This window comes from Eumetopias jubatus, unplaced genomic scaffold (assembly GCF_037043125.1).
Source record: "Eumetopias jubatus isolate StellerSeaLion01/CBP00866 unplaced genomic scaffold, mEumJub1_p1.0 scaffold_1, whole genome shotgun sequence".
Taxonomy (NCBI): domain Eukaryota; kingdom Metazoa; phylum Chordata; class Mammalia; order Carnivora; family Otariidae; genus Eumetopias; species Eumetopias jubatus.
Window position 1 is genome coordinate 163,887,219 of NW_028274807.1, and position 23,674 is coordinate 163,910,892.

Consider the following 23,674-nt stretch of genomic DNA (forward strand, 5'->3'; position numbering starts at 1 on the left):
ACAACTGACTTTTTTGTGTGGGTTTTGTGTCCTCCAGCTTTCCTGAATTCATTTATTAGTGTTAACATCTTTGTGTGTGAAATCAATAGGGTTTTCTATATAAATTCATGTCATCTGTGAACAGAGATCATTTTACTTTTCTCCTTTCCAATTTGGGTGCCTTTTATTCATTTTTATTTCTTTTTCTTGCTTAATTGCTCTAGCTAGGACTTCTAGTACTATGTTGAATAGAAATGGCAGGAGCAGACATCCTTGCTTTATTTCTGGTCTTAGAAAGTTTTCAGTCTTTCACCATTGAGTATGATGTCAGCTGTGGGCTTTCCATTAATGACTTTTTTTATGTTGCCGTAGTTTCCTTCTAATCCTGGTTTTTGACTGTTTTTATCATTAAAGTGTCTTGAGTCTTGTCAGATGGTTTTCCTGCATCAATTGAGAGGATCATATGATTTTTTTCCTTCTTTCTGTTACTGTGGCATATTACATTAATCACTTTTCATATGTTGAAATATCTTGGCAATCCCAGAATAAACCCCCCTTGGTCATAGTGTATAATCCTTTTTTTTTTTTTTTAAAGATTTTATTTATTTATTTGACAGAGAGAGACATAGTGAGAGCAGAAACAGAAGCAGGGGGAGTGGGAGAGGGAGAAGCAGACTCCCCACGGAGCAGGGAGCCCGATGTGGGACTCAATCCCAGGACCCTGGGATCATGACCTGAGCGGAAGGCAGACACTTAAAAACTGAGCCACCCAGGCGACCCGTGTATAATCCTTTTAATGTGCTGTTGAATTCACTTTGCTATTATTTTGCTGAGGAATTTTACATTGATATTCATTAGGGATATTGGTGTGTAGTTTTTCTGTGGTGTGTTTGTCTGGTTTTGGGAGGATTATTCTGACCTTATAGAATGAACTTGAAAGTGTTCCCTCCTTTTAAACTTCTTTGAGGAGTTTTAGGGATCTATGGTAATTTTTCTTTAAGGTTTGGTGAAATGCTCCATTGATGCCATCTGGTTGATCCTGGGCTTTTCTTTCTTGAGACCTTTTTGATTAATGATTCATTCTCTTTTTCTGTTACTGATCTGTTGAGATTTTCTATTTTTTTTTTAAGGTTTTATTTATTTATTTGAGAGAGAAAAAGCGAGAGACAGTGGAGGGGCAGAGGGAGAGGGAGAAGCAGATTCCCCACTGAGCAGGGAGCCCAGTGTGGGGCTTGATCCCAGGAACCTGGGATTATGACCTGAGCTGAAGGCAGACACTTAACCGACTGAGCCACCCAGGTACCCCAAGATTTTCTATTTCTTTACAGTTCAGTCTTGGTTATGTTATATGTTTCTAGGAATTTATGCATTTTTTTCCTAAGTTAACCATTTTGTTGGCTTACCAGTTGTTCATGGTATTCTCTTATAATCCTCTTTATTCTGTGGATTTGGTTTTAATGTCCCTGCTTTCATTTCTGATTTTAGTTTTCTCCTGTTCACGCTCCCACATACTGGCTCTCGTGCTCTCGCATAGTCTAGCTAAAGTTTTCTTAACTTTGTTGATCCTGTTAAAGCAACTCTTAGTTTTCATTGATCTTTTTCTTTTGTTCTATTCTCTGTTACTGCTCTAATCTTTATTAATATTTCTTTTCACCTTTGGATTTAGTTTTTCTAGTTTCCTCAGGTATACAGTTAGGTTGTTGATTTAAGATCTTTCTTTTTAAAGTACTCATTTACTGCTGCAGTGTTTCCTCTTAGCACTGCTTTGCTGTACTTCCTAAGTTTTGATATGTTGTATTTTCATTTCTGTTTGTCTCTAGGTATTTCTAATTTACCTTGTGACCTCTTCTTTGACCGATTGGTTGTTTAAGAGTGTGTTGTTTAATTTCTGCACAACTGTAGATTTTCTGGTTTTCCTTGCATTTCATTCCATTGTGAACAGAAGATAACTTTGTAAGATTTCACAGTTTTTCAGTTTGTTAAGACTTGTGTCCTAACCTGTGGTCTGTCTTGGAGAATGTTCCATGTGCACTAAAGAAGAAGGTATATTCTGCTGTTGTTGGGTGGAAGTGTTCTATGTCTTTTAACTCTAATTAGTCTGTAGTGTTATTAAAGTCATCTGTTTTCTTATTGATCTTCTGTCTCATTGTTCTATCCATTCTTGAAAGTGGAGTATGAAATCTGTTGGTGGCAATTTTCCTTTCAGTTCTTTCAGTTTGCTTTATATATTTAGGAGCTCTGAGGTTTGATGCATAAATTTTTTTTTTTTTTAAGATTTCATTCATTCATTTGACAGTGAGAGAGGGAACACAAGCAGGGGGAGTGGGAGAGGGAGAAGCAGGCCTCCCTGCTCAGAGAGAGCTGCTTCTCCCTCTCCCTCTCATGTTCCCTCTCGCTGTGTCTCTATCTGTCAAATAAATAAAAAAAATCTTTATTTTTAAGGATTTTATTTATTTGACAGAACACAGGCAGAGGGAGAGAGAGGGAGAAGCAGGCTCCCTGCTGAGCAAGGAGCCCGATGTGAGACTCATCCCAGGACCCTGGCTGAAGGCAGCCGCTTAACCGACTGAGCCACCCAGGCATCCCATAAATAAAATCTTAAAAAAAAAAAAGAAACTAAATAAAATAATAAACTAAACAAACTGTTCTCTCTGTACTATGGAATATTATGTAGCAATAGTAGAGATCTGTATATTCCGACAAAATTTTCTAAGTAAATTCTTGAATTTTTAAAAGCCGATATCTTAGTTTGTTTAGGCCACTATGACAAAATACCAGACTGGATAGTTTATAAATAATAGAATTTTATTTCTCACAGTCCTGGAAGCTGGAAGTCTGAGATCAGGGTGCCAGCATGGCATGAGGGCCCTCTCCCAGTTGTAGACTTTTTGTTGTGTCCTCACATGTTGGAAGGGGCTAGGGAGCTCTGTGGGATCTCTTTTACAGGAGCACTAATCCAACCTGATGAGTGTAGTACCTCCCAGAGTTCCCACCTCTTAATATCATATCGGGCTTTAGCATTTCAACATAGGAATTTTGGGAGGACGCAAACATTTAGACCATAGCAAAGAGTTTTAATTAATATGTATATTATAATATTAGTTGGGTTAAGAAACAAACCAAGCTACCCTGAAGATAATACTGCATACTTTTATAGGTAAATAGTATAAAAGTTCATTGTAAAAGAAGAATAAACTGATAACAGTGGTTACAACAATTAAGCATTCATACATTACTTATGTAATTAAAGAACAAGAAGAATCCCAGATGAAAATCCATCAAAACACTGGTAGTAGTTACTTCTGTATGGTGGTATTTTGAATGAAATTTCTTATTCTTTGTATTTTACTGTATTTTCATAAATTTTTTATTGGAAAATACTAAATTATAAAGAGTATTTCATAAGTGGGAAATAAATAATTGACATATGGTTAATAAAATTAATTCTTATAAAAGTGGAATAGAAGAGTAAGTAGAATTTAATTAGGTGGAAAGATCAGGGAGTTTGGGGGTATGGGAGATGGTTGAGGGAGAGAAAAGGAACCCAGAGTGTCTTAGAAACTTTTGAAGTTGTATAGAGCCATTGAACACTGCCTTATATTTTTTAAGGCATTTATTCAGTACGTATTTAAGGACCTAGTAGGTGTCAGAATTACCCCTATGAGCATATTAGGGTCCCTGCCCCTAAGAAACTTAGGTTTTGATGAGGGGGATGAACAAGAACAGATTATAATACAGCAGTTCCCCTTATCTATGGTTTTGCTTTTTTACTGTAGCCCAGAAGGAGATAATCCTCCTGATGTATGGTCAGAGGTCAATAGTAGCTTTTTTTTTTTAAGATTTATTTATTTATTTTAGAGAGAGAGAGTGCACAGGCAGTGGGAGGGGCAGAGGGAGAGAGACTCAAACCGACTCCCTGCTGAGCGTGGAGCCCAACAAGGGGCTTGATCTCATGACCCTGAGATCATGACCTGAGCCGAAATCAAGAGTCAGACACTTAACCATTGGAGCCGCCCAGGCGCCCCTAGGTCAGTAGTAGCTTAATGATACGTCACAATGCCTACATCATTCATCTCACTGCATCTCATGTAGACATTTTACCATCTCAAGTCACCACAAGAGGAAGGGTGAGTACAGTACAGTAAGGTATTTTGAAAGAGAATACATTCACATAACTTTTTTTTTTTTTTAAAGATTTTATTTATTTGACAGAGACACAGCAAGAGAAGGAACACGAGCAGGGGGAGTGGGAGAGGGAGAAGCAGGCCTCCCGCAGAGCAGGGAGCCCGATGTGGGGCTTGATCCCAGGACCCTGGGATCATGACCTGAGCCGAAGGCAGACGCTTAACGACTGAGCCACCCAGGCGCCCCACATTCACATAACTTTTAATTACGGTATATGGTTATAATGTTCTGTTTTATTACTGGTTATTGTTAATTTCTAACTGCCTAATTTTATCATAAGTATGTATGTCTAGGAAAACACATTGCATATATAGGGTTCAGCACTATCAACAGTTTTAGGCATCCACTGGGGGTCTTGGAAGTATCCTCCACAGATAAGGGGGGTCTACTTACAGTGTAGTAAGGAAGAATCAATTGGTAAGGTGGAGAAAGGGGTTGGTGAGGGTTGATAGAAAGGCTTTCCTAAAGGTACCGATGTCTAAGCTGAAATTTGGAGTTAAGTTAAAATAGTGTGAGATGTCTAGAGAGGGAAAGCAGGGACCAGCACCTGGAACACCTGTAAACTGTTTTAAGGACTTGTTTTTGTGGTGTTTAATTATTCCATATTTATAATCTTACTGAGTGTTCTTTGCAACGTAGTAAATAATAGTCTCGTTAGTTGTTTGGCCCTTGGTAAGCACATAATAAACTCTTTTTTCCTCTCCCTCCTCTATCTTTTCTTCTCTCCCTCTTCCTTGTATGCATTTACTGCAGGTGATGCATGGCATGAGTTTTTTGGGGGAAATAAATGCAAATCCTAAAATATTGCTGATATAAAAAGGGGGCAACCTCAATTTAGCATATTTGAAAGAGCCATGCCTGGTTCACTAAAATAAAAGTGCAATTTGATGTGGTTGACTGCTCTTTAAATCAGCTATCACAATGAGTTAGTTAAGGAATTGAATACAAGAGGTATTCACATTTTTTGATCATGAACATCTTTTAACTTTTTACTACTTGGTAAAATGTACTACCTTCAGGGTTAATTATCTTGACATTGGCTTGGAGCTTTATAAATAACTACACAAGTTACTTAATCTGTTCTATGTAGATAAAACGTGGTATCTGTATTGTTACCTGTTGTGGGATTGCCAAATGAAATTTGTTTTCGCAAGATAGAAATCTCGTATGGTTTAAGGGGCCTGAATTGCCAGAAGGTCCGAAGCTGACAGCATTATTTACTAAATTTTTTTGAAAGTAGATTTCCTTCCTTGTTTTAAAGGCAGATAGTAACTAAAAGAGTCATAGCTTCTGTAAAGAAAGAACCTGTCACATTATTGTTTGTTAATGTTGGGCTGTTCCCATTTGGGCAGTTTATAGAAAAATGGTAAACCAATGTGCAATTTAGAAAGGAGGAATAACTGAATTTTGTTAGTCTGCATTCCCATTCCACAAACAAAAAATATTCTGAACACTACAGACTAACAACATACTGCCTTGTTACTATGAAAAACAAAGTTTTACTTACCACTTGAATTACACCTCTGCGTCCTTAACTTGTTTTTTCTGCTGCATGGAATGCTCTTCCTCTTTTTTGTCCATTTGCAAAATACCTGTCCCACCTTAAAGACTCTGGGTTTAATACTTCTTTTGTCCCATAAAAGCTCATCACTCCTTTTGTCATTACTGTCCCTGCTGTTGGGGAGATGCCACATTAATGACAATGGTTTAAGTTTTCTGTTTCCTTACTAGATTGTGACCTGCTTAAAAGTAAAGGGTGTCACAAATACTTGTTTAGTGTGTGAATGAAAGGGGACTTTCTGAAATGACGTGGCATTGCTTAATGAAAGCCTACAAAATTTTAGACTTAGTTTTATTGACTGGTAGTTAGCTGGCTCTATCACTTCTGGCTCCTGTTACTTCTGGGTTATCGCAGGACTCTGGTTAAAACCCACAATGATGTTTGAACATGATTTATTTAATATAACTCTGTTATAGGAGTTCTTCAGTTGTGCCAAGCTTCGAGGAGACTCACTCAACTTAAAGTGTAAAGGTTCACATTTTTTAAAATAGAATAATTATTCAGTTTCAGAAAAACTTTATTGCATGAATATCTTAAGTAGTGTTTGGTTTTAGTATGTTTTAAATTATTAAAAATAGGAGGAGGCATGATGTAATGGAAGCAGCAATATAGTGAAATTTGTATTTAGGGTTCCAGTTCTGACTCTGATACCAACTCTGTGATTTAGGGGCAAGTTTGAAAACCTCTTTGAACTTTAGTTTACTTCTCTGTAAAAGTGTAGTTTGTATTACATGATATTAAAGTAGTATACAACTTTAATATCTATTTTTAAAATGTGTTTATATAGAACTTTTAAGAATGAAGTTTGTGTATACAACTTTAATATCTATTTTTAAAATGTGTTTATATAGAACTTTAAGAATGAAGTTTGTGGGGGAGGGACAAGTGTTTTCAAATATAGAAATTGGGTTGATTTGTTTATGTTTTATATTTTTTTAACTTTTTTTTTTTTTTTTTAATTCATGAGAGTCAGAGAGAGAGAGAGAGAGAGTCAGAGGCAGAGGTAGAGGGAGAAGCAGGCTCCCTGCCTAGCAGGGAGCCCGATGCGGGACTCCATCCCAGGACCCCGGGATCATGACCTGAGCCGAAGGCAGACGCTTAACCATCTGAGCCACCCAGGCGCCCTGTTTAAGTTTTATAATATTTACCCAAGGTATTTGTATGTTTCTGTTGTTGTTATTTTGGACTTTTTTTTTTTTTTAAGATTTTTTTAAAAATTCAGTTAGCTTATAGTACATCATTAGTTTCAGATGTAGTGTTCAGTAATTTATAGGTTGCTTATAACATCCAGTGCTCATCACATCACATGCCCTCCTTAATGCCCATTACCCAATTACCCTATTCCCCCCACCCACCTCCCCTCTAGCAGCCCTCATTTTTTAAAGATTTATTTATTTTAGGGGGGAGGGGCAAAGGGAGAGGGAGAGAGAATCCAAGCCGACTCCATGTTGAGTGCTGAGCCTGACGCAGGGCTCGATCTCATGATGCTGAGATCACGACCTGAGATGAAACCAAGAGTCAGCTGCTTAACTGACTGTGCCACCCACGCTTCCCTGTTTTGGACTTTTTTTCTTTTTTAAAGATTTTATTTACTTATTTGACAGAGAGAGACACAGCGAGAGAGGGAACACAAGCAGGGGGAGTGGGAGAGTGCGAAGCAGGCTTCCGGCAGAGCAGGGAACCCGATGCAGGGCTTGATCCCAGGACCCCCGGGAACGTGACCTGAGCCAAAGGCGAGATGCTTAATAACTGAGCCACCCAGGCGCCCCAGTTTTGGACTTTTTAAGGGATAAAGTAAATCAGAAAGCAGTATAGTCCTAGTTAAAACATATGTACGTATATTTATACATATGCAAGACAATGAATAATAAGGTAAGTACTAATGTTATCCCTAGTGTGAGGTTGTATATGATGGATAAAATAAAGAGAATTTTTCTACAAAGATAATAAAACTAAAATAAAATGCCATTTACTAAAGATTATGGCTTTGGAAGTAGATTATTATTTGACAAACAAGTAAGGAAAATGTATGGGGAGCTGTGGCCAACATGTCAAAGGCAGACTTTTTTCTGGTTCCTAAATCTACTTAAAACTCTTACCTATGGTGGAAAGCAGAAGACAGGATTGCTTAGTGATTGATGTTCATCTCTTTTTTAGTTATGATGGGGACAAGTTTTTTTTTTTTTTTTTTTTTTAGAGCACATGTGAGCAGGGGGAGGGGCAGAGAGAGAGGGATAGAGAGAATCTCAAGCAGGCTCCATACTCGAGAGCCCAACCCAGGGCTCGATCTCACAACCCTGAGATGATGACTTGAGCCAAAATCAAGAGTCGGCTGCTTAACCATTGAGCCACGGAGGCACCCCAAGGAACTTAACCAAGTTCTTAAAATGGGGTGTGTGGACAAGCTTTAGGAGAATCCATTGACCATTTGGAATTGTGTCAAAAACACTGTGTATGTCTATTCATGAATTTTATGTCTGTCACTCCAGTGACTGAGTTCATAGCTTTTAACAGATCTCTAAAGAGTTGTGATCCAAAAAAGATTAAGAATCTCGGGGCGCCTGGGTGGTTCAGTCAGTTAAGCATCTGCCTTTGGGTCAGGTCATCATCCCAGAGTCCTGGGATTGAGCATCCTGCAATGGGCTCCCTGCTCGGTGGAAAGCCTGCTTCTCCCTCTCCCTTTACCTGCCTGTCTGCCTACTTGTGATCTCTCTCTCTCTCTCTGTCAAATAAATAAAATAAAATCTTTAAAAAAAAACAAAAAAAAAGATTAAAAACCCCATGGACAGTTCCTGTCTGTTTCTACATAGAGTAAGGGGGTTGTGGATTTTCAGTCACAGATTACTGAAAGGACATTGTTTATTGAGGTCTTGGAGTAATAAAAGAATGATTGCAGAGCTGTTGATTTTTCTGTAGGTGATACATTTCTGCCTTCTAACTATTCTTCTGTAACCTTTGATCTTGGTCTACTGTTTTCATCCTTTGTTGCCAGACACCTCAAAATAGATCATATTCAGAGATTTTAATTTTTCCCCTAATGGCTATGTTTATTGAAGATATTTTCAGTTTTTTGTTGTCTTATCAAGGATTGGGTTGCAATATTACACTCAGATGATTTTTAACAGGTCTTGTTGCCTTTGAATAATTAGAGGTTTATGTTTATTTTAATAGGCAAAAAATTAGTAAGTTCCTCCTAGAATGAAGACACCATTCTTTTAATCCATAAGTCTTTTTTTTTTTTTTTAAGGTTTTATGTATTTATTTGACAGAGAGACAGCAAGAGAGGGAACACAAGCAGGGGGAGTGGGAGAGGGAGAAGCAGGCTTCCTGCTGAGCAGAGAGCCCGATGTTGGGCTCTATCCCAGGACCCTGGGATCATGACTTGAGCCGAAGGCAGACACTTAACGACTGAGCCACCCAGGCGCCCCAATCCATAAGTCTTTTTATGTGTATCTGGGACTTTGAGGATTTATATCCTATTCAAGTCATGATTGATATTTTTTGTGTACCTAGGTGTGTAGACTTTTGACAGTTTTTTCTAATTCCTTTTCCTCTTTCTTTGGGAGGTGCGGGTTAGAAAGAATCTTGCAACTCTTTGCAATCTAGCAGTTTTCTGGGATTCCAGTTGATTATATCAGAAACACTTCATGTTTATATTTAAAACAGTATGTCTTTCTGTAAGGAACTTTGTTTCCACACCAGCATCTCATTAGGTTCCTTCAATCCCAGGAGAAATTTTCTGAGTGTTCAGTTTCATTGTGTAAGAAAAAGATGGAAGTACTGGTACTCTTACCCTTTAAAAGCAAAACTAAACAGAAAACACACAACTTAGGTTCTCTCTTAGCCTGTCTTCCACTTGGACTTAAATTTCAGTCGGTTTAAATATTAGGTTACATTGCATATTCTGAACCTTAAATACGAGGGAGCCTTTACTTTCAGTCATAGTTGTTGGAACAAAGTTGTTCCAAAGTTTTCTTAGCTTTGGAATTTCACAAATAATTTAAATATGTTCAGCCCTTTTCCATTTAAGGTTTTTGGAATAAAATTTTTATATATAGATTAAGTTAAAGTGAATTTTTTTTGAAGCTGTGGCATCCTGTTACTTGTTTGAATCTGCTACATCTTTGTACTCTTCTAAGGTATTGTGAAATATGTGTGTGATATTTTAGGTGAAGTTTTTAAAATTGTGCATTGTATTTGGTGATAATTGGAAACTGGAGTGTGTGACAAGGGCATAGTTGAGAATAACCATTGTATAAAATATCTGTCTTTTCAAATTCATTTTTCACTTTTCTTGCCCAAAGGAAAAAAAATTAGTAACACTATATGGTTTCCTCATGATAATACTGATGTTTTAGAGAGAATACTCCTGCTTTACTTATCTGAAGAATTGGGATATTAATACATATTTCACAAGGGTGTTTAAGAAATCAATAGGATAACATGTGAAGTGCCTAACACAGGGACTGCATAGTAGGTTCATTCCAGCAAAGGCTATATGTAACATAAGCATAATCATGCTTACAGGGAATTGAGCATCACTAGAGCAAGGAAAATTAATATGTGCCAACAAGTTCTGCCCTGGTCAACAAGTTTTTAAAATCATTTAGGAGTAATGAACAATTCAGACAGGAGCATGTAGAGTGGAAATTTCACAAAAATGAAGTTTTGTCCTTACATTGGTTGTCTGGCAGCAGAATCAAATAAATAGGAAGAGACTGGCAAACGATAGCAAAATATTTTTTATCTTTGCAACTGTCCTCAGGATTGTCATTTTCATACCTCTTTACCTACATTAATTCACTCTGAGCTGTTTCTTTTGTTTGTTATGTGTGTAGATTTTTTAAAAATTACATCGTTCTAATGAGAGAAGTCAGCTCAGGAGGCAGCCTTAGTTTGTTTAACTTGGTAAGGAAGTTGAAGTCACCCTGTAACGAAGTTGAAGTCACCCACGAAGTATGCCTCTCTGCACCTGACATTCCTTCCCGAGGCGGGACTCCTCCCTGTGAATAAGAGGAAAGACTTGGCCAATTACCTTAGACAAAGCCGGACAGCTGCCGAGCCCAGCTGGGAGGAGTCTCCTCGGAGCAGAGCTGGTACAGTCACAGTCGGGGGCTTTTTGCTACCTCCTTTTATTCACACCATTTTACCCAGCAGATTACCTGAGGTGGAGGTTGAGAAGGGGGTGTTGCTCTTTGCCGGGGACCTCCTCCACTGGGAGGGCTGTAGGGTGGGAAGAATTGTAGTTGCCAGGTTTCTGCTTGAGGCTGATGCTTTCTAACCCCAGTGCGCCACTCCTCGCCCCACACAGACCAGAACATCAGGTTCGGCCCCCTGGAGTCTCAGGTGGCACCAGAGCGGCATCTTGGGCTGAGGATTTGGTGGAAAAAGAAGGGGTGGTCCTTCTCTCTGGACCCCTCTCTGGCTGACTCACAGGAAGTGCTAACCGAGCTTGGCACTGGGCGAAGCAGCTCCAGGATTCTGCCCCTCCCTGCCGCTGGTCCGCCCACCCTCTCCGACGTAGGCTTTGCAGTATTTCCCGATGGAACAATGAAGTGGTTCCAAGTTTGCTAAGACTCCCAGGGAAATTCTTTGGACTTCTGTGACAGTCTTCAAAATGTTTTGCCACCGACTTTTCCAAGAAGCTGTTTTTTAAAAAATCAAACAAACAAAAAAACCCAAACCTTTCCCTTCGTGGATTGCTTTGTCTGAAGATTACTCAGGGTGACCATGGTTCAACGCTTTAGCCTCAGGAGGCAGCTATCCAAGGTGGGTAGCTTGGGTAGCTTGGTGTGTTTGTTTAGGGGAAACTCTCACTAGATTCGGCATGGTTTCCTTTTTCTCTAGAACTGTTCTGTCAAGCCTGCCTTCCTCCAGAGCTAAGGAGGGGCTGGGGGAGGAAGCGCTGCCTTTTGTTCTTTCCTCTGACAGACACAAAGGTTTCAGGCTGACTGCACTGGCAACTCCAGATTTTGTTCCCCTAAAACCAAAGCTGTCACTGTGAATTTGGAGAAAGTTATAGTTTGCTTCTGAAATAGTTTCCAAGGGGGTGTGCGTGAAAGAGAATAGTGGGTAAAAAGTGCATTTTTAATTAGCAGTTAGTAGCAGCTTGTTGACCAAGATGAGAAAGCCTTATTGGTCTATGGAATCAGTGCTTTTGTACAAAATTTAGTATTAAACTGGGGAAAACTTCCGTAAAACATCCAATAAGGAAGACCTGCATAAAAATGTTAAAATGAGTGGTCGTGTTAAGAAATTTGCATAGTTAATGAAAGTGTGTGAAAAGCAATAACCAGAAGGCTATGAATCAATTTTTTACAGAGTTTTGCTTGAAAAGCAGGTTCTGTTGTGCAGTTTTGAGGGAAAAGTTCTTTTAACCTAAGAAATTCAAACTTTAGGGGGAAAAAAAAAGGCAAAACTCTCCTGGAAGAGGGGCCGCCGATTTTCTGAATCAGCCCCGCCGTGGCTAGCCCTCTTTTGACCCAGTCGTCGAGCTCTCTATTTAGCTGGTGCAGGAACTAGTTTGGAAAGAGGTATGCTGAGAGTTGAGCTTTATTTCAAAATCCTCTGTTCTTTAAAAAGCCTATTCTAAAAAGGTAGTAGTTGGTGGCTGAATTGTGTCACAGTTCATTCCCTGCAGGCAGAAACTTAAACAAATAGTAAATCAGGAATTCTTCACTTTCTTGGTTGTTAGTCAGAATTGTTAAATCCTGAAATGTGTTATCTTAAGGGAAAACCTTTTAGTTTCTCACAGGCGACCTCAGTATAGAATATGTGCACTCAGGCAAAAATGAGCATAGAAAGCTCTTGCATCCATCCACATGTCAAATTTCATCTCTTGGATCGCCAAGCCTAACAGGGACTTTTTAGAAGTAGTAAAATAAATTTCCCTTGCTTCTCTTCCCCCAATTCTAGCTACATGTATTGGGGGTAGTGGGCCAAGAAGTCCCCAAATTCTTCTAAGCAATTTAAAAAGAATAATTTTTGTTAATCTTTGAACAACCTCCGGTTTATATATTGCCAAATATGTAGTACATTTATTTTTTATTTTTTTTTAAACAAGAAGTTTATTTAAACAACAAGACGCTTGACTTGAAGGGAAAACTATCTAGGATTCATTTCTTTTAGAGTAATTTATCCCTACTTAAAGACAGATTGCCCTACATGTAACAGCTACGTACAAAAAAGTTATAAAATTGTCCTTGGTTTTACAATGATAAATGAAAAACATTAAAATTCTCCAATCGAACAAGGTATGCAAGGATTTTTATGTTGTTCTTTTTTTGTTAAACAGTGAGAGCAAAATAACTTATTGGAATATAAAGATAAGAGCTGACTGAGCATGCCACTAATGGAGAGAAGGGGGTATTTTCACAGAAGCAGTATTTTCCCCCATCCCATCTCCATTTGATGTCGATCAAAACATACCATTGGCCATTTAGTTAAAGAAAAATGCAATATGCTTGTGCACATACACAGTTACTTTATGTACAATAAAGGAATGGGGAAAGGGAAAATGAAAGAATAGAGAAAACTATACTGTAGTAGTCAGGATGTGGTGGAACCAAATTGCGGCTTTCTAATTGAGAATGTCTTCTTGGTCTGGAGGAACAGAGTTCTGGAGTAAAGTAGCAGGTTCCCTTTTTAGTAGACACCTGTCTGCTGCTGGAACACATCAATTGTATCTTCATCCTCCATTTCCAACTGGCAGGTGTGTCTGTTTCATTGATTGGCTGCCCATCAAATCGGAATCTGATCTGCCTCATTGACAAACCCTGTTGTTCACAATAGGCTTTCATTAGTTTACTAAGTGGTGTATGCCTCTTAATCTTAAACTGCACCACAGAACCATCCTGCCCCGCCACCTTCAAATTAATATGATCGTTGTTCTCAGTCTTGACTCCTTCCTTGGGCTTTTCGTCGGCCATAGCGAGCGCCGGAGTCTCCTCAGCTGCCGCTTCACAAAAGAGGTACCAGGTCTGCACCGAACAAGCACACAAGCAGCACCAGGAGCCTATGTAGTACATTTAAAAAGCAGATATGTAGATTCTCAGGGCAGTAATTTTTTTGCACAGGAATGCCTGAAATAGTTCAGAGCCAGGTGATAATTTTCTAATTAGCAAATAACTTCATTCTAGGTACTTTGCTCCCAGTGTTTCTCTCCCAATTATTTTTTGAACTTCTATGCTTTTCATTTTATACTACATGCCCTGCTGTGATTTATAGAAAAGTCACTTCGGGGGAATTAGGAGCACATCTTCTCTATAACACGAAGAAATAAAAGGTACATTATATAAAAACATTCATAGAGGTAACCTCTTTGAATTCCTTTTTTTTTTTTTTTAATCACCCCTCCCCTCCATTTTAGCAGGGTTTCTAGGTCCTGTACTGAATGGTGAGGACCAAATCTAAGGAAATTTGTTTTCTATCAAATGTCCTTAATATAGTATACATTCAGTAATGAATTGAAAAAATAATATTCTAAATTGTTTCAATCTGTGTGGGTGCTGAAATATGAAAGAGAAATGAAGTTTTATCAATAACCTTTTAATTTCAGTGCATGCACTGTACCTCTGTTCTGTTTTTTTTTTTCAGTTAAACCCATATGTTACCTGAGATCACAGGACGTGTCTTAACCCAGTACGTGGTATTTCTGGCACACGTTGAACACTAAAAGTGAAATTAGGTTTTTGTAGGTCAAAAACAGTTGACTAGAAACTGCGTGCAATTTCATATGATTCCAACTTTAATAACAAGTATTTTTGCCAATAAGAAATAATACTCCACAAGTATAGAATTGTCTTAAGATGATCTCATATTTTAAAAAGCAATTTCCTGGGCGCCTGGGTGGCTCAGTTGGTTAAGCGACTGCCTTTGGCTCAGGTCATGATCCTGGAGTCCCGGGATCGAGTCCCGTGTCGGGCTTCCTGCTCAGCGGGGAGTCTGCTTCTCCCTCTGACCCTCTTCCCTCTCGTGCTTTCTATCTCTCATTCTCTCTCTCTCTCTCAAATAAATAAATAAAATCTTTTAAAAAACAATTTCCTATTTTAACAAAAGAATACTCGTGATCATCTATAAATTCTGTTGGAAATTTTTTGAAAGAAAATTGTAAATGTTCGCAGTGATTTTATTATTATTTTTTTGATTTTATTTATTTATTTTGACACAGAGATAGACAGCGAGAGAGAGAATAAGCAGGGGGAGTGGGAGAGGGAGAAGCAGGCTTCCGGCTGAGCCCGATGCAGGGCTCAATCCCAGGACCCTGGGATCATGACCTGAGCCATAGGCAGACTCTTAACAACTGAGCCACCCAGTTGCCCCATGTTTGCAGTGATTTTAAACCTAGTTTCTAATTTAGATTCTTTTTATCTTAAGTTTGATAGCCATGTTTACTTGCCCTGGATATTTTCCCTAGAGTATTCAAATGATTCCTTTCGGCTAATGAATGTTCACATCTGAACTTGGAAAAGGAGGAAGGAAATTAAGAAATAGGTGAAATAAAAATCTTCATTTTTAAAAAGAGATGCTCAGTAATCTTTTTTACTAGATCCTAGTTACCTGACTTCCAGAGAATTTCTCTTTCTTTGCCACTTTAGATTATTTTCTTTCTACATAGTTTTCTCACATATGACTTCCAAAATACTCACTAAAGAAAGCTTTTTCTTTCTGACCTACGTCCTCTGCATGAGCTAGTCAGAATAGTCTGGAACCTGCCAGTGAGGACTTACCATGTAATTCTCTTAACAAATGTTCAAATTAGGTGGTATCAGCTTCATTTTGTCGTTAAAGAAACAGGTTTGGAGAAGTTAAGTCATTTGTCCAAATCTGGAGGTAGAGTCGGTTCAAACTTAGGTCTAATTCCATACCCATTCTGTTTCCCCACACCGTCTTCCTAAGCTTCTGATGTATTAGTCATTCTATTGTAATCTCTCACGTTTCTCCATATGTTTATACATGGTTATAGACAACAGTATAGTAAATAACTTGGGTAACTTCCTTAGAGCAGCTCTCTCCCCTGCAGTTGAAATTGGTATCCGATAGGGTTTAAATTTATCAGTCAAACTTGGTAAGTGTTTCTTGCAATTGAAGTTTTTTCTTTGGCCAGAGAAACATTGATTTCAATAAAATAGCTGATTTAATAAGTTCAGATTAAATGCAGTTTGAAGTTTACTGCATGCATTTGTATGAACCTTTAGACTATATTGCCTTTTAAAAAACTTCTATTAAGGAGAGAGAGTTACTCTTAAGTTTCTATAATAATTTTTTTTTTTTTAAAGATTGTATTTATTTGACAGAGAGCACAAGTAGGCAGAGCGGCAGGCAGAGGGAGAGGGAGAAGCAGGCTCTCTGCTGAGCAGGGAGCCCGATGTGGGGCCTGATCCCAGGACTCTGGGATCATGACGTGAGCTGAAGGCAGCTCCTTAACCAACTGAGCCACCCAGGCGCTCCTATAATAATGTTTAAGGGATGAAATATAATGAGTTACACATTCAGAAGGTCTTAAGTCTTGGCTCTAACCTTCCCCTCCCCATCTTTTAACTGGGTAATAGAAAATAATTTTTTCCCCAGAAACTTCAATGTTTTAGGAGGTATAAAAGCTGAGGAGGCTTTGAGAAATGATTTTAAGATAGATTATTCCAGTAAAATATTATACCCTTTTATTTTACTTTTGAATGGTAATGATTTTCATAAGTTCAAAAATTAAAAATTTACCTAACTGTGGAGGTGCCTGGGTGGCACAGTTCCTTAAGTGTCTCACTCTTGGTTTTGTCTCAGGTTGTGGTCTCCGGGTCCTGAGATCAAGCCCCGCCCCCTTGCCCCTCCCACTTGTCCTCTCTCAAAAAAAACCCAAAAAAACACAACCCCCCCCCTTTTAAATTGCCTAACTGTGAAATCTTGCTTCCAAATGTGTCTTTTCAACTGGCTTATATCCCTGCCACCTTAGGTAACCAGTTTCTTATTTATCCTTCCACTCTTTGTTTATGCATATGTAAGAAAATGTGAACATGTGTTTCCTGGTCCTTCTAAAATGAAAGATAAATGCTGTAGTTTGTTCTAAGATAACTTGGATTTTAATTTTCCAGATATGGATTAAATAGTTATTTCAGTTTGGGGCTCACATTTATTTTTAACATTTTCATGGGAGGCTTAAGTTCTTTAGGACAGGTATAGCAACACAGAATGTACTCTCCATATCAAAGATAATTAAAATAACAGCAAATTAATGATGACTTGATTCTTTTTCATTTCATACCACATTTCTTTCCTACTTGGTTTGAATGCTTTCTCTTGCTATATTAAAATTTTTCAGGGATGCCTGGGTGGCTCGGTCGTTAAGCATCTGCCTTCGGCTCAGGTCGTGATCCCAGGGTCCTGGGATCGAGTCCTCCATCAGGTTCCTTGCTCAGTGGGGAGCCTACTTCTCTCTCTGCCGATTCCCTTGCTTGTCCTCTCTCGCTCATGTGTGTGTTCTCTCTCTCAAATATGTAAAATCTTAAAAAAGTTTTTTCTTTTCATGTGGTAAAAAACATAGAATATAAGAATCATACCAGTAGGGGTGCCTGGGTGGCTCAGTCGTTAGGCGTCTGCCTTCGGCTCAGGTCATGATCCCAGGGTCCTGGGATTGAGCACCCCCGCATTGGGCTCCCTGCTCAGTGGGAAGCCTGCTTCTCCCTCTCCCGCTCCACCTGCTTGTGTTCCCTCTCTTGCTGTCTCTCTCTCGTCAAATAAATAAATAAAATCTTAAAAAAAAAAAGAATCATACTAGTATATCTTGGGTTGGCCTGTGAAGAGATTAATGGCTAAGAAATAGGACTTGTGGGTTTCCCCCCCCAGTCCTCCCACTGATTTGTTGAAATCACTTGATCCAGACTTGTAGAGCACTTGAAAATATGATTATCTAAAAATGTTATTCTTTCTCTTCCTACATTTGGTAGTGTCCTATTATTTGTTACCAGTTTTGTATTAGTATAAGAAACTTAAGATTTAGGGAGGGATTGATCATAGTTTGAGTTCATAATAAAAACTTTTTTCTTTTTCTTTTATTTTGTTAGTCACCATACAGTACATCATTAGTTGTTGATGTAGTGTTCAACGATTCATTGTTTGTGTATAACACCCAGTGCTCCACGCAGAACGTGCCCTCTTTATACCCATCACGAGGCTAACCCATCCCCACAGCCCCCTCCCCTCTGAAACCCCACAGTCCATGGTCTCTCATGGTTCGTCTCCCTCTCTGATTTCCCCCCTTCATTTTTCCCTTCCTTCTCCTAATGTCCTCCATACTATTCCTTATGTTCCACAAATAAGTGAAACCATATGATAATTGACTTTCTCTGCTTGACTTATTTCACTTAGCATAATCTCCTCCAGTCCCATCCATGTTGATGTAAAAGTTGGGTATTCATCCTTTCTGATGGCTGAGTAATATTCCATTGTATATATGGGCCACATCTTTATCCATTTGTCTGTTGAAGGGCATCTCAGCTCTTTCCACAGTTTGGCTATTGCGGACGTTGCCGCTGTGAGTGTTGGGGTGCATATGGCCCTTTTTTTCACTACATCTGTACCTTTGGGGTAAATACCCAGTAGTGCAATTGCTGGGTCATAGGCTAGCTCTCTTTGTAATAAAAACTTTTTTTCAAAAGTAGTTGTTTTTTTTTTTAAAGATTTTTATTTATTTGACAGAGAGAGAGACAGCGAGAAAGGGAACACAAGCAGGGGGAGTGGGAGAGGGAGAAGCAGGCTTCCCGCTGAGCAGGGAGCCCGATGCAGGGCTCGATCCCAGGATCCTGGGATCATGACCTGAGCCGAAGGCAGACGCTTAACGACTGAGCCACCCAGGCGCCCCTCAAAAGTAGTTTCTTTTGAAAAAAAATTTCTTTGAGAGAATGGGCATGTGGGAGGGGTGAGGGAGGGGCAGAGGGAGAGGAAAAGGGAGAGAGAGTCCCAAGTAGACTCCGTGCACCTGACACCGGCATTGATCTCACGATTCTGAGATCATGACTTGAGCCGAAATCAAGAGTTGGATGCTTAATTGACTGAGCCACCCAGACACCCCTTCTTTTGAATATCCGATTTCTTTTGGGTTTATGACTTGGTATATGTGCTGCTGAAGTGAGCACTGCGTTTATGATGACTTGGGATAACATATATGACTTACCTTTCTGTGAATGTATTATCAATAAAAGGAAGAGGGATCCAATACTTCCATCTTAATTAGGGTCTTTTAAAGGTATTTTGAAGGCTAAAATGGAAAATTTTGTTTAGATTATACCGCAATTTTTAAAAAACGTATTTTGAACCCTTTTAAAGTTAAGTACTGTATGGGTACAGAGAAGTATTATATATAATTTAAAACCTCAAAGGGGGCGCCTGGGTGGCTCAGTCGTTAAGCATCTGCCTTCGGCTCAGGTCATGATTCCAGGGTCCTGGGATTGAGCCCCGCATCGGGCTCCCTGCTCTGCCGGAAGCCTGCTTCTCCTTCTCCCACTCCCCCTGCTTGTGTTCCTCTCTCGCTGTGTCTGTCTCTCTGTCAAATAAATAAATAAAAATCTTAAAAAAAACCACACAAAACCTAAAATACATACAGGCAAGGGAGTCTGCTGGATGAATACTTTAAAGTCATGGAAATGTGTGCAACATCTTTTTTTTAAGATTTTATTTATTTATGTGACACACAGAGAGAGAGGGAACACAAGCAGGGGGAGTGAGAGAGGGAGAAGCAGGCTTCCCGACGAGCAGGGAGCCTGATGCGGGGCTCAATCCGAGGACCCTGAGATCATGACCTGAGCAGAAGGCAATCACTTAACCACCTGAGCCACCCAGGTACCCCAGTGTGCAACATCTTTTTATGCTGTTTTTATTTTATCTCCATTACTTCAGACATCAACTGGTTTCATACTTAGAAATATAATGTTTGGTGTTTATATTTAGCCAGAAGTTAAGTGCTACATCTTTCTGTGAATCATTAATCCACTTTTAGGAGGCTTAAATCAGGGAGTGGTGTCATCAGCAGTGAAGGATTGTTCTGATGTATTACATAACCAAAATAGGAAGACTGATAACTGCTCTTCTGTTAATGAAATGAGACCCTTAGTAGGACTAATTCCGTATATTATGGATGTGGTGGGAATAGGTAAGGAATAGAGAACGGCTTTCTTACTCAGATATATTGGCAATAATAGAGAAACTAATATTAGTTTCTCTAAAATAGAGAAACTAATCAGAAATACGTGTATGGTAACTGAAATATTTTTGTGATACTGATGCCAGTTTAAATTTTAAAAATTGCAGTAAGTTATAGACTGTAGATCTGAGAAAGTGGAATATGCTACCAACAGAAGATAGTTAAACTCCTTGGAAGTGTGTTGCTTTTTCTGTTTCTTAAGTACACAACTACTCTCATTTGGTGTTGATTTAAATGTTATCTTCCTGAGAGAGATGGATATAGTAAATGACTCAGAGGATTCTTTGAGGTAGAAATATGTTTACCAAAGGCTGTTTTGAAGATCAGTGAGCTGATACACTTGAAAGTGCTTTGAAAACTGTAAAGTACTGTATTAGTTTCAGAATTTAAGGTGATGGTATTTTCATCATTCTGTTTTCTATAAGTTTTTTTTTTTCAAAGATTTCATTTATATATTTGACAGAGACAGAGATAGCGAGAGCAGGAACACAAGCAGCGGGAGTGGGAGAGGGAGAGGGAGAGCAGGCTTCCCGCCGCGTAGGGAGCCCGATGTGGGATTCGATCCCAGGACCCTGGGATCATGACCTGAGCCGAAGGCAGACGCTTAACGACTGAGCCACCCAGGCGCCCTTTTTTTTTTTTTTTAAAGTATGCTCCACGCTGGGTGTGGAGCCCAACACAGGGCTTGAACTCATGACCCTGAGATCAAGACCTGAGCTGAGACCAAGAGTCAGATGCTTAACTGACTGAGCTACCCAGGTGCCCCATAAGTATTTTTTTAAGTTTTATTTATTTTTAAGTAATCTCTACACCCAGCATGGGGCTTGAATTCATGACCCCGAGATCAGGAGTTGCATGTTTCTCCGACTGAGCCAGCCAGATGCCCTATTCCATAAGTATTTTTGAAAAGAAGTGATTGTTCTTTAAAACTGTAATTTAAAATACACACATATACCCACCTCTCTCCCTCCCCCGCCTTTTATATGTACGGAGGCCATCTTTGGATTGGTAGCAATGATTGCATCTGGAAAGAAGACCTGGGACACTGGGGTTGAGGGTGGGAGATAGACTTGCTTTTAAAAACTATTTACCACATACATAACTTTCTGAAATAATAGCTCTAGTCAAATGTGTTAAAAGTTCATAGGAAACAACATAGGGTTGCTGGACAGGAGGAGGGGGTAGAGGAATGGGGTAACTGGGTGATGGACATCAAGGAGGGCACGTGATGTAATGAGCACTGGGTATTATATAAGACATAAATTATAGATCTGTACCTCTGAAACCAATTACATTATATGTTAATTTTAAAAAAGAATTAAAAATAAAATTAATCATTTAAAAAAAGAAAACTGTCTTTAATGGTAGGAACTTGACCACAAGGAGGGAGTATGGAAACAAGAAGCACCACTCTATTTTGCTTCCTATATTATGAGGTCCCTCACATGCCAAAGTAAACAAATGGAAAACCAAAAAATAAACAAACACCAAATGAACAACCACAACAAAAAAGTTCAAAATGTAGAAGTGAATTTTAGGCTCATTATTTTTCAGTGAAAACCATTGCTAATAGTTTACTTTAAGATTAATGGTTGAAAGATGGTATTCTTCTGGGCTCGGTACTTTCTCCCAGCCATCCAGCTATTATTCACAGATTGAAGATAACCTTTGTGTTTAAAACATAAGTTTGTAGTATAGAATCACTAACCTTTTAAGAATTTTTTTTTAAGATTTTATTTATTTATTTGACAGAGAGAGACACAGCGAGAGAGGGAACACAAGCAGAGGGAGTGGGAGAGGGAGAAGCAGGCTTCCCGCTGAGCCCGACGTGGGGCTTGATCCCAGGACCCCAGGATCATGACCTGAGCCGAAGGCAGACACTTAACGACTGAGCCACCCAGCGCCCCCCCTTTTAAGAATTCTTTAAATGAACCTGTTTAGGCTAAGTTAATCATAGTATTCTGAAAGCATGTTTTAGGAATGTTGTATAAAGTCAGGAACACATTTTACTTGTTTTATCTGTATATAGAAGATGCATGTAATACTTAATATGAAATATTCTGATTTGTTCTTAATCATTTTGGCTTACATGAGAAAATGAAAAGAAAAATTGGCTCTTTTGGACACCCTGGGGTTAGTTAGAACTTAGCCTCTGCTTTATACATGGACCTGTAACAGAATCCTATTGCAAAACACGTTGATTAAAAAGAAGACAAGGCAAACGGACTGGGCGCCTGGGTGGCTCAGACGGTTAAGCGTCTGCCTTCGGCTCAGGTCATGATCCCGGGGTCCTGGGATCGAGTCCCGCATTGGACTCCCTGCTCCTTGGGAGCCTGCTTCTCCCTCTGCCTCTCTCTCTCTTTCTCTCTCTCTCTCTCTCTGTGTCTGATGAATAAATAAATAAAATCTTTAAAAAAAAAAAAAAGAAGACAAGGCAAACGGACTTGGCCTCTGGTAACACAGGAAATTTCCATTAAATTTCAGTTTGTTCTATCAAGTGTTTTTATAAGAAGATCACTTTGTCTTTACTGAAAATTTTAATATCTTATTTTTAGGGAGTTCTAATATAAACATCCTTTCAAAATCTAATCTGAGAGTTAGTTTTATATTTTCTGTGGGGAAATTTAACCAAGGTAATGGGGTTCCAGCCTAAATGGCTTAATTTCTGTGGAGTGAACAGAGAGGTAAATCTAGAAAACTATCTTTGAGATAATATATGTGGATCATTTAATATTATCGCTTAGTATGTGGAATTTTAACTGCAAACTCTTAATATACTTGTCTAATATTCTTTCCCTGCCTTTGAATTATTTGAAGATATACAATGAAATCATACAAACAACACCCATTCTCTTTTTGGTATAGAGTATGTTTGTGTTGAGACTTAGGAAACTAGCCACAGATGTTGGTCTCAACAGATTCTCTTTGGACAGAATTGGAAATCTGACCCATTCTACTCAGTAGCTAGTGGTGAATGATTGTTTTGAGTCATATGAAATGATGTTATTTATCATTGTATTCGATAACACCCAACCATTAGGACTTTAAAGAAATTTTAGAGCATATAATATACATTCTATATATATTCTAACTTGAACTTGGAACATAGTAAGCAGAGATAGTAAGTTGTATATAAAGATGAACATCAGGATGCCTGGGTGACTCGGTTGGTTAAACGTCTGCCTTCAGCTCAAAAGTCATGATTCCAGGGTCCTAGGACCAAGTCCTGCATTAGGCTCCCTGCACAGTGGAGAATCTGCTTCTCCCTCTCCCTCTGCCTGCCGCTCCCCCTGCTTGTGTACTCTGACAAATAAATAAAGATGAACATCTCCTTCATTTCTTACTACTCATTTCCTTTACACATATTACTCTAGCTGCACCCCTTCTTTGCCTTTTTTCAAATGTACCACAGTTCTGCCTCTGTTCCTGTGCATTTATTCTTCCTTCTGCCTATAAAGCTGTCCATCCAAATACAGGTGGTTCAGCTTATGAGTTTTCAATTTTATGATGGTGTGAAAGCCAAATGCATTCAGTACAAATTGTATCTGGAATTTTGAAGTTAGATCTTTTCCATGGCTAGCCATATGCAGTATGACACTCTTTTGTGATGCTGAGTAGTGGCAGCAGCTGTAGCTCCCAGTCAGTCACACAATCACAAGAGTAAACAACTATTCTGTACCCATATAGCCATTCTGTTTTTCACTTCCAGTACAGTATCCAGTAAATTACATGAGCTCTTCAATACTTTATTATCAAATAGG

At 39.0% G+C, this 23,674-nt stretch overlaps 1 protein-coding gene, 1 long non-coding RNA gene and 1 pseudogene across 4 annotated transcripts in view; 1 reads left to right on the forward strand and 2 right to left on the reverse strand.

Moving 5' to 3' along the window:
• TMCC1 (transmembrane and coiled-coil domain family 1) overlaps positions 1-23,674 on the forward strand; it is a 251,367-nt gene that overhangs the window by 105,255 nt on the left and 122,438 nt on the right. The window lies entirely within an intron of this gene.
• Positions 10,450-11,192, reverse strand: LOC148165096 (uncharacterized). The gene is made up of 2 exons (XR_015769102.1): positions 10,888-11,192; positions 10,450-10,728 (listed from the first exon to the last, which is right to left on the reverse strand). It is a non-coding gene; the product is annotated as an uncharacterized LOC148165096 (long non-coding RNA).
• Positions 13,217-13,733, reverse strand: LOC114207663 (small ubiquitin-related modifier 2 pseudogene; annotated as a pseudogene).